Here is a 7,684-nt window from a genome sequence, read left to right on the forward strand (position 1 = left end):
TTTTTCAGAAAATTTCCTTCCCGCTTCCTGCAATCGCGTCAGATCAAACAACCTCCAGACCATGAATACGAAATGAAATGGTAGTATTTATTATGGGATGGTCAGGACCAGGGCCAGGCTAAGTCTGACCCACACATGGGGCAAAGCAATGGACAATGATTAAGGACATTCATTCATCTCTAGAATCATTTGGTCCCACTCATCACACAAGGTTGATTCCCCCCACCCCTACTTTTAGTCCTTGTTGGAATGTAATGGGGATTCCAACAATCAAAATCTAATGCTGTGGTCACACCGCCGGCGTTGAAAGAGCCTAAAACGCTGCTGACTCCTGCCTGGAAAGCACAGGTCAGGGGCGTTGAACGAGGCAAAAGATTCAACCTGAAGCGTTCGACCAAGAATCTCGACCAACCGAAGCTCGTGTTTAGAAAAATGTGAACATTCCATTGGCTGCCACATGCCGCCGCTGAGCTCATTACATATTTTTAGATGAAGTTCAACTTATGACGCCCTCGGTTTTTGACGCTTTTGACTCTAGACACTCTTTGCGGCTTTTAACGCTTCTGCGGCCTGCTCTCCCATACAAAGTCAATTACTTCCGCGTCTTTCCACGCGTCCAACGCCGGCGGTGTGACTGCGCGGTAAGCTGATTTGTCATTTGCGTGCAAACTAGTTGTTGTCCTGACACTTTGCGACTCTTGGGGCTCATCAGTCGTACTTGTATGGTACTGAGTGACAATCACTTTGCTCTGTTGAATTAGTGTCATGCCATGTCATCATTTGACCATTTTTGAATTACTACTTTTTTTAGAATACTAATATTATACATTCTACAGCGCTCAAAACTACCACATCTTTTCTTCATCGCCCAGTTTTTCCTGTCCCTGCCGCCCTCGTGTTCTGTGTCCTCACTCTTACTTAATGGGCTGATTCACCCTCATATTTGTTAAACAAAACCAGGACCTCAGGTGCAGCCGCAGCGCAGCACTCCCTTCCCTTCACTGGGATATGATGACGGCAGTCTATGTCTCTGTCTCTGTCTCTCGTCGTGCGTGTAATGTATTCCAGTCATTTGACTGACAGCGCTGACCCGGATAGTACCCAACTCCATTTTCCCCCCTCTTTTTTTTCAACCAGCTGGGTGCACACAGCAGTTACAGCTGAGAATACCGCTCTGCGTAACGCTGCTGCCCCCTTCTGGTGAACAGCTACTGCCGCAGACTTGCAGTACTCTATGTTGTGGAAAATGAAGTGATGTAGTCAATACCTCTAAGTACCAAGACATTTTCAAGACCAGAGGGCCTCAAGGCTGAGACCAAGACATTAACAAGACTGGAGGGTATCAAGACCGAGACCAAGGCCGAGACAGACCATTTAATATCAGGTCAAGACAGAAAACACACTAGGGCTAGAGTGTTAGAGATGATTTGATGACACACTAGCAAGAACTGATGAACAGAAGCATAGTGAGGCTTAGCTCTATGACCTAAAGTTAACATGGTTTAAACTTTAATTCAAACTAGACACAATATCCAGTAGCACATCTTTTTCAATGTTGTGTTATTGTAAGGTTTTGTGTGATGAGCATTAGTGGCGTGGTCTATGCACAGATCCCTTCAAGACCACTATGCCAAGACCAAGATCAAATGCGGCTTAGACCAAGACAAAACCAAGACCAAGTTAAAATGGTCTTAAGACCAGTCTCAAAATCAAATACAGGTCTCCAGTACTACAACACCAGGTATATGACACAAGATACGCTACGCAGACGAACAAATAAATTACTAACAGGCAGCCGTGTCCCAATGGTTGGGAAGATGATTAGTGGGTTGCAGGCTCGATTCACACTCTCTCCTACCTCTCCCTACACCTTCATCCATGGCTGAAGTGCCTTGAGCGAGGCACCTAACCACACATTGCTCAAATTATAGGCTATTATTATATGGTTGTGACGTCATCTGTCGAATGCTCCATTCATTTCAACGGGGCTCCCCAACGTTCGGACGTCTGTTATTTTTCGATAACGGACGGGTTGGTCTATAACAGACCGCTGTCAATGGCAACAAGACTTTTCACTGCTAAAGCGACTTTTCAACAAGACTCTAATCAGCTGCTGTGATAGACAGCACCTGTTGTCCTGGCTACCGCTGTCAATGGCAACAAGACGTTCACTGCTAAAGCCACTGGCTTGTATACAAGTCAGTGGCTAAAGCGAATGTTTCATATCACTCCGCAGGGGGTCGGTCTTTTGTCACTCTAATCAGCTGCTGTGATAGACAACACCTGTTGTCCTGGCTAGCCTACCTAGCTGTTGCCTAGCGGTGTTCCACAACGGCACTGTTTTGTTTTGCGCAGCAACAATCTTAACATTAAATAGGTCTAAAGCAATGTCCCCGCATGTGTGAATCATTTAAGTATATCCATATAATAAGCGGGTTAACTTTCGGCGAGTCGGTCGCTTTGTGGAATAGCAGCACTTCAGAGAGAACAAGACCCCTCCGCTCCGCGTCGGGGTCTAAAGATTCTCTCTGTCGTGCTGCTATTCCACGGTAGCGACCTTCTCGCCGAACGTTAACCCTTACTTAATAACAACAGACAGTATATCAGGGTGTAAATAATAATCGAAATGGATCAATGCATCTATCCTACGGCCGACTATCTAATCGAATCGTATCGTATCAATGGGCATCCTTAAGTATCGAAAATGATCGAATCGCTGACCGCTGTCCAATGCCCTAGCTCCATAACATAATAGAAGTAGAAAAGTAATGAAAAAAATAGAATCGTATCATATCGTGAGGAATTCCTAAGTATAGAAAATAATCGAATCGCTGCCTTAAGAAATCGATACAGAATCGTATCGTTATGGAGGCTGTGATTTACACCCCTACTGCCTGTGAACAGTGGCATGCAGTAGGAGATACCAACGTTTCCATGGACTGATAACAACTCAGTTATGCCGTCCTTAAGGCTGGGCCCTGAATAGTGTTTCAGGGCATTGTGTGTCAATCAAATACTGTAAAAAAAAGAAAAGAAGTGAAGTCAGGATGTCTAACCCTGGCGAACAGCGTACGCCTTATTTACTTTTGAGCGTTGGCCATTGTGAAATTCCTTCTCAGCTCTGGCTGGCTCTACATGTACCTCAGTCACCGAATGTCGTCATTCATGTTATCACTGGAAAGATATGCTCCACTCCATGTCCTGTCTGTATTGGTTTCTGTGCATTATTTATTTTGTCTTAGGTGACTCAGGCTCATTTAGTTCAGTTTGGCTCATGCCAGATGATGTCATCCACTATTTTTTAAGACGATGATGTCATACAGGGAAGTCACTGAGGAACTCCTCTCTTCAGTCATATTGAACATAAAAATTCTAAATTGTACATTCATGTGGATTTACTTCACTTACTCTAAGTTACAATATTTCTGTGTCCAATTAGACAAAAGCTTATTTTGTTTTTTACTTGTTTACTACTGAGTGTGTGCATGTGTGTGAGAGAGAACTTTGACCCTTTACAACCCTTCCTGTCACACACACACACACACACACACACACACACACACACACACACACACACACACACACACACACACACACACACACACACACACACACACACACACACACACACACACACAACCTCTGTCGGTCTCCCTTCCGTCTCAATGGTAGCTTGCATAATGTTTCACTGACTGGCTGTCGTCTGACAGACTTATCGACTTTCTTATTCAGCGCAATATTGCTAGCAGAGCAATATATAACTCCTTGGCAGTATGAATATTAAAACATTGATTTTACCAAGCACAAAACAAAACAAGACGCAAGGGCTATTTATTGATTTAGTCATTTGGTTTGTTGATGTTTCTGGTTATGCCTGCCGGATCAAGTCCTGTGGAAATTTGGAAAACTGGAAATACCTTCTCTGTTATTGAACTTATTATTTATTATTATTATTATTTATTAGCAGTCCAACAGTCCAAATTTATATTTTTTCCGATGCCACTCAAATGTGCTTACTTTAGCATCATGTTTCAAAAAATAAGTTACATTTTTGCTCCTTTTTTTTCATGGCACTTTTGGCTGTCACCAGCTGGGGAAAAAAGTATTTTTTATTAACATATTCTACCTTTAATCCAGTTTGGAACCCTCTGTAACCTTAAGCTAAAGATGCTAGACTACAGAATAATAACGAATCACCTTTAAACAACAGGGGAGATGACAGATGATGTGGAGGTGACATGATTCTACATGTATATGCACACAGTCGGGCACTCGTCAAGCCCTCCTGCTGTGTTCTGGGAAAGTCTCTCTATATAAAAAAGCTTAAACACAGACAAAGAAAGAGTACAGTCCTCTATTTTCTGCCGAAATCTCCCCGTTGATGGTAGGGGACACCTTTTGGGTGAAGCGTATTCAGCAGCATGCCTGCTGTGCAGCGGGAAAGCTAAGTGTGGATCACGGGGACGTCGAGGAACGAGGGAGCGAGAGAGAGAGGAGCTCAGGATGAGAGCAGGAATGAGGAAGAGAGAGGAGGAGGAGGAGGAGAAGGAGGAGTAGTAATGCCCCCATCGTTATGCCTGACGGGCGGCTGCAGATTAGGGTAGCCTCTGTGGGGGGGTGGGGACGACACTGGCAGCCTCCCGAGGCGCTGCGCTGTGGCCACGCAACTACTGTGGCACCACAGGGGGCCCAGCCCACAGCTTTCTTACGCTTTAAGCATATTGCTGTCTCACTTCTCTCTCTCTCACACACACACACACACACACACCTCCCCCCCCCTCTCTCTCTCTCTTCGTCTTTCTCTGCCATCTCTCTTTTGTGTCTCTCTCCGTCTATCTGTCTGTCTCTCTCACTCTTTCCAGCTACCTACGTTTTTGCAACTCTATTTCTTTCTCTTTTTCTTTCCCTCTCTCTCTCTCAGTCTCTGTCTGTTTTCAGTCTGTCCTTAATGTAAGGCACCAGGTTGGAGTGAACTCCCAATTTCACCACATACCTGCCGACTGCTATGCTATGCTATGCTATGCTATGCCATGACACACACACACACACACACACACACACACACACACACACACACACACACACACACACACACACACACACACACACACACACACACACACACACACACACACACACACTCCTGCAAGCACCCCGACACTTATGAACACCCCCCCTCTCTCTGAGTTGCTTGCAGTGGTGCGATGCAGCCAGTGGCTGTGTAAAGGGGGCTTAGCGGGTACCTCTCCCTGCTGTGAGCACCTGGGTGGAGAAATGGATGGGGAGGGCTACTGGGGGTGATGATTGCATGTAATCCAGACCCCCCATCCACACACACACACACACACACACACCCTTGCCTTTTTCTATTCCCTCACCAGCCTCTGGCACGCGCTCAGTGGATCAATAACACCAGCCCTGGTATCAATGCTGCGCCACACATGTGTCATCACGCACTCCATCACTGCACTGAGCCAGAGTACGGACCACCTGCTGAGTGGAGGGATTGGGAGAGGGCTAATCGGGAGGGGGGTGGGTGTTGTTGAGATATGAGTGAGGACAGGAGTCACTGCTGGCTGTCACTCACGCTATTTGGTGAGGTTCTTAGGCTGAGAAGAGGACAGAGGAAGAGAGGGATGTGATGGGAGAGGAGAGGGTTTGGATGGAGAGGAGAGGAGAGGAGAGGGCTTGGATGGGGATGAGATGAGAGGAGAGGAGAGAGATATGATGGAAGAGACTTGGGAGAGGAGAGGAGAGGAGAGGACAGTGGCAGAGAAGAATGAATAGAAGAGGATGGGATGAAAGGGGAGAGAGAGATAGGAGCGGTGTAAAGAGGCGATGAGAGGAGAGGACTATGAAAAAGAATGAAAAATATGATGAAGGAGGATGGAATGAAAGAAGAAAATAAAAGACTAGAATGGAGAGCAGGGGAAAGAAGATGAGAGGAGAGGTCAGTGGAGAAGAAGAATGAAAAATTTGATGAGAGTAGAAAATAATGAAGAAAAGAAAAGTTTGGAAAGGCGAGTGTGATGGGAGAGGAGTGAAGAGGAGGAGGCAGTGACAAAGAAGAATGAGAAATAAGTGGAAAAGTAAGAGTAGAAAAGAAGAGTGGAAAGGAGAGAAAATTGGGACGGGCGAGAGAGGAGGAAAACATTGAAAGTCAGTGCACATGTAACAGCAGCGCTTTGAACAGGCAGTAGCACCTCCTGATAAATGAGACGGCCATGACAATTCATTGGATTTTTCATTTTCTCGCTGGGAAGTTTAGCAGTGGTGGAGGTCAGAAACTCTTTTCTCCATTTGTTTTGATGGAGAGCCTTAATGAACTTGTTTAAGGCTCGCGTGGCCCATTTTCTACCTCATCCATCGTCCCCTCGTGAGGCGGCCGGTTGTTGGGGTGTCTCTCTTCTCTCTTCCCCTTCCCATCATGCATTGCTGTTAATGGTCTCTGTCTGTCTTGGCCATCTCAGCCCACCACCCTCCTCCTTCATTCAGCTCCATATCACCCACATTCACATCCATTCCACACACACACACACACACACACACACACACACACACACACACACACACACACACACACACACACACACACACACACACACACACACACACACACACACACACACACACACACAGCCCAGCTGCATCAACTCAAGCACCACCACCCACCCTCAGCCCAAGTGTTGTCACCACCACCACCCAGCTGCTCAAGCCTATGGCCCTAGCCTCATGCCCAGCCCTAACACACGGATGCATAGCTCCCGCTCTCCTCTCAGTCTCATCCCCCAACCCAAACCTATGCACGCACGCACGTACCCACACACACACACACAGAAGAACGCACGCACGCACACACACACACACACATCCACACCCACACACACATATCCCCAGCCCCAGTCATGTGGTTTGATGGGCCCACTGGGAGGCTGTCTGATTAGGCATAATGGCGTTGGGTCAGGGGGGTCGTGGGTCTCTACCCCTCCACTCATAAATCCCCCCCTGCTCTGAGGTGATGACATTATGAGGCGGGCCCTGGACCTCCCTCCGCTGCATGGATGGCCTTTATGGCTGCTGATATTATTGTGTCATGATGAACGCCCGCTCGCTCAGTTACTAACTGCAGCCGTCGAGCCAGAACATCACTGTGTGTATGTAGTGTGTGTGTGCAAAAGAGTGTTGTTATTGTGTGAGGGAGTGGGAGTGAGCAAGAGAAATGGGGGGGAGACGGGGGAGTGTGTGTGTGTAGTGTGTGTGCGTCTGTGCGTGTGAGTGTGTGTTTTCTAAAAGAGGGAGGGGAGAGTGTGTTATTTTGTGAGGGAGAGCGAGACAGAAGAAGAGAATAAGTGTCAATTGTGTGTGTTCCGTGATTGTGTGATCATTTGTGTGTGTGCGCGCGTGTGTGTGCGCGCGCGTGTGTGCGCGCGCGTGTGTGCGTGCGCGTGTGTGCGCGCGCGCACGTGTGTGTGTGTGCGTGCACGTGTGTGCGCGCGCGCACGTGTGTGTGTGCGCGTGCGCGTGTGTGTGTGCGACTGTGCGTGCGTGCGTGTGTGTGTGTGTTCCGTGATTGTGTGTGCGTGCGTGCGTGCATGTGCGTGTGTGTGTGCTCGCACTCACACTCTTGCTGATGGATTGGCTCGTTAACGCCACACCAGCCCAAGTAATGTCCTCTTAATTAGTC

The 7,684-nt window shown here is 47.4% G+C and overlaps 1 protein-coding gene across 6 annotated transcripts in view; it reads left to right on the plus strand.

Moving 5' to 3' along the window:
• The window catches only part of ralgapa2 (Ral GTPase activating protein catalytic subunit alpha 2), a 179,631-nt gene that overhangs the window by 54,125 nt on the left and 117,822 nt on the right, over nucleotides 1–7,684 (plus strand). The window lies entirely within an intron of this gene.

The sequence above is a fragment of the Engraulis encrasicolus genome, chromosome 19 (assembly GCF_034702125.1).
Source record: "Engraulis encrasicolus isolate BLACKSEA-1 chromosome 19, IST_EnEncr_1.0, whole genome shotgun sequence".
NCBI lineage: Eukaryota > Metazoa > Chordata > Actinopteri > Clupeiformes > Engraulidae > Engraulis > Engraulis encrasicolus.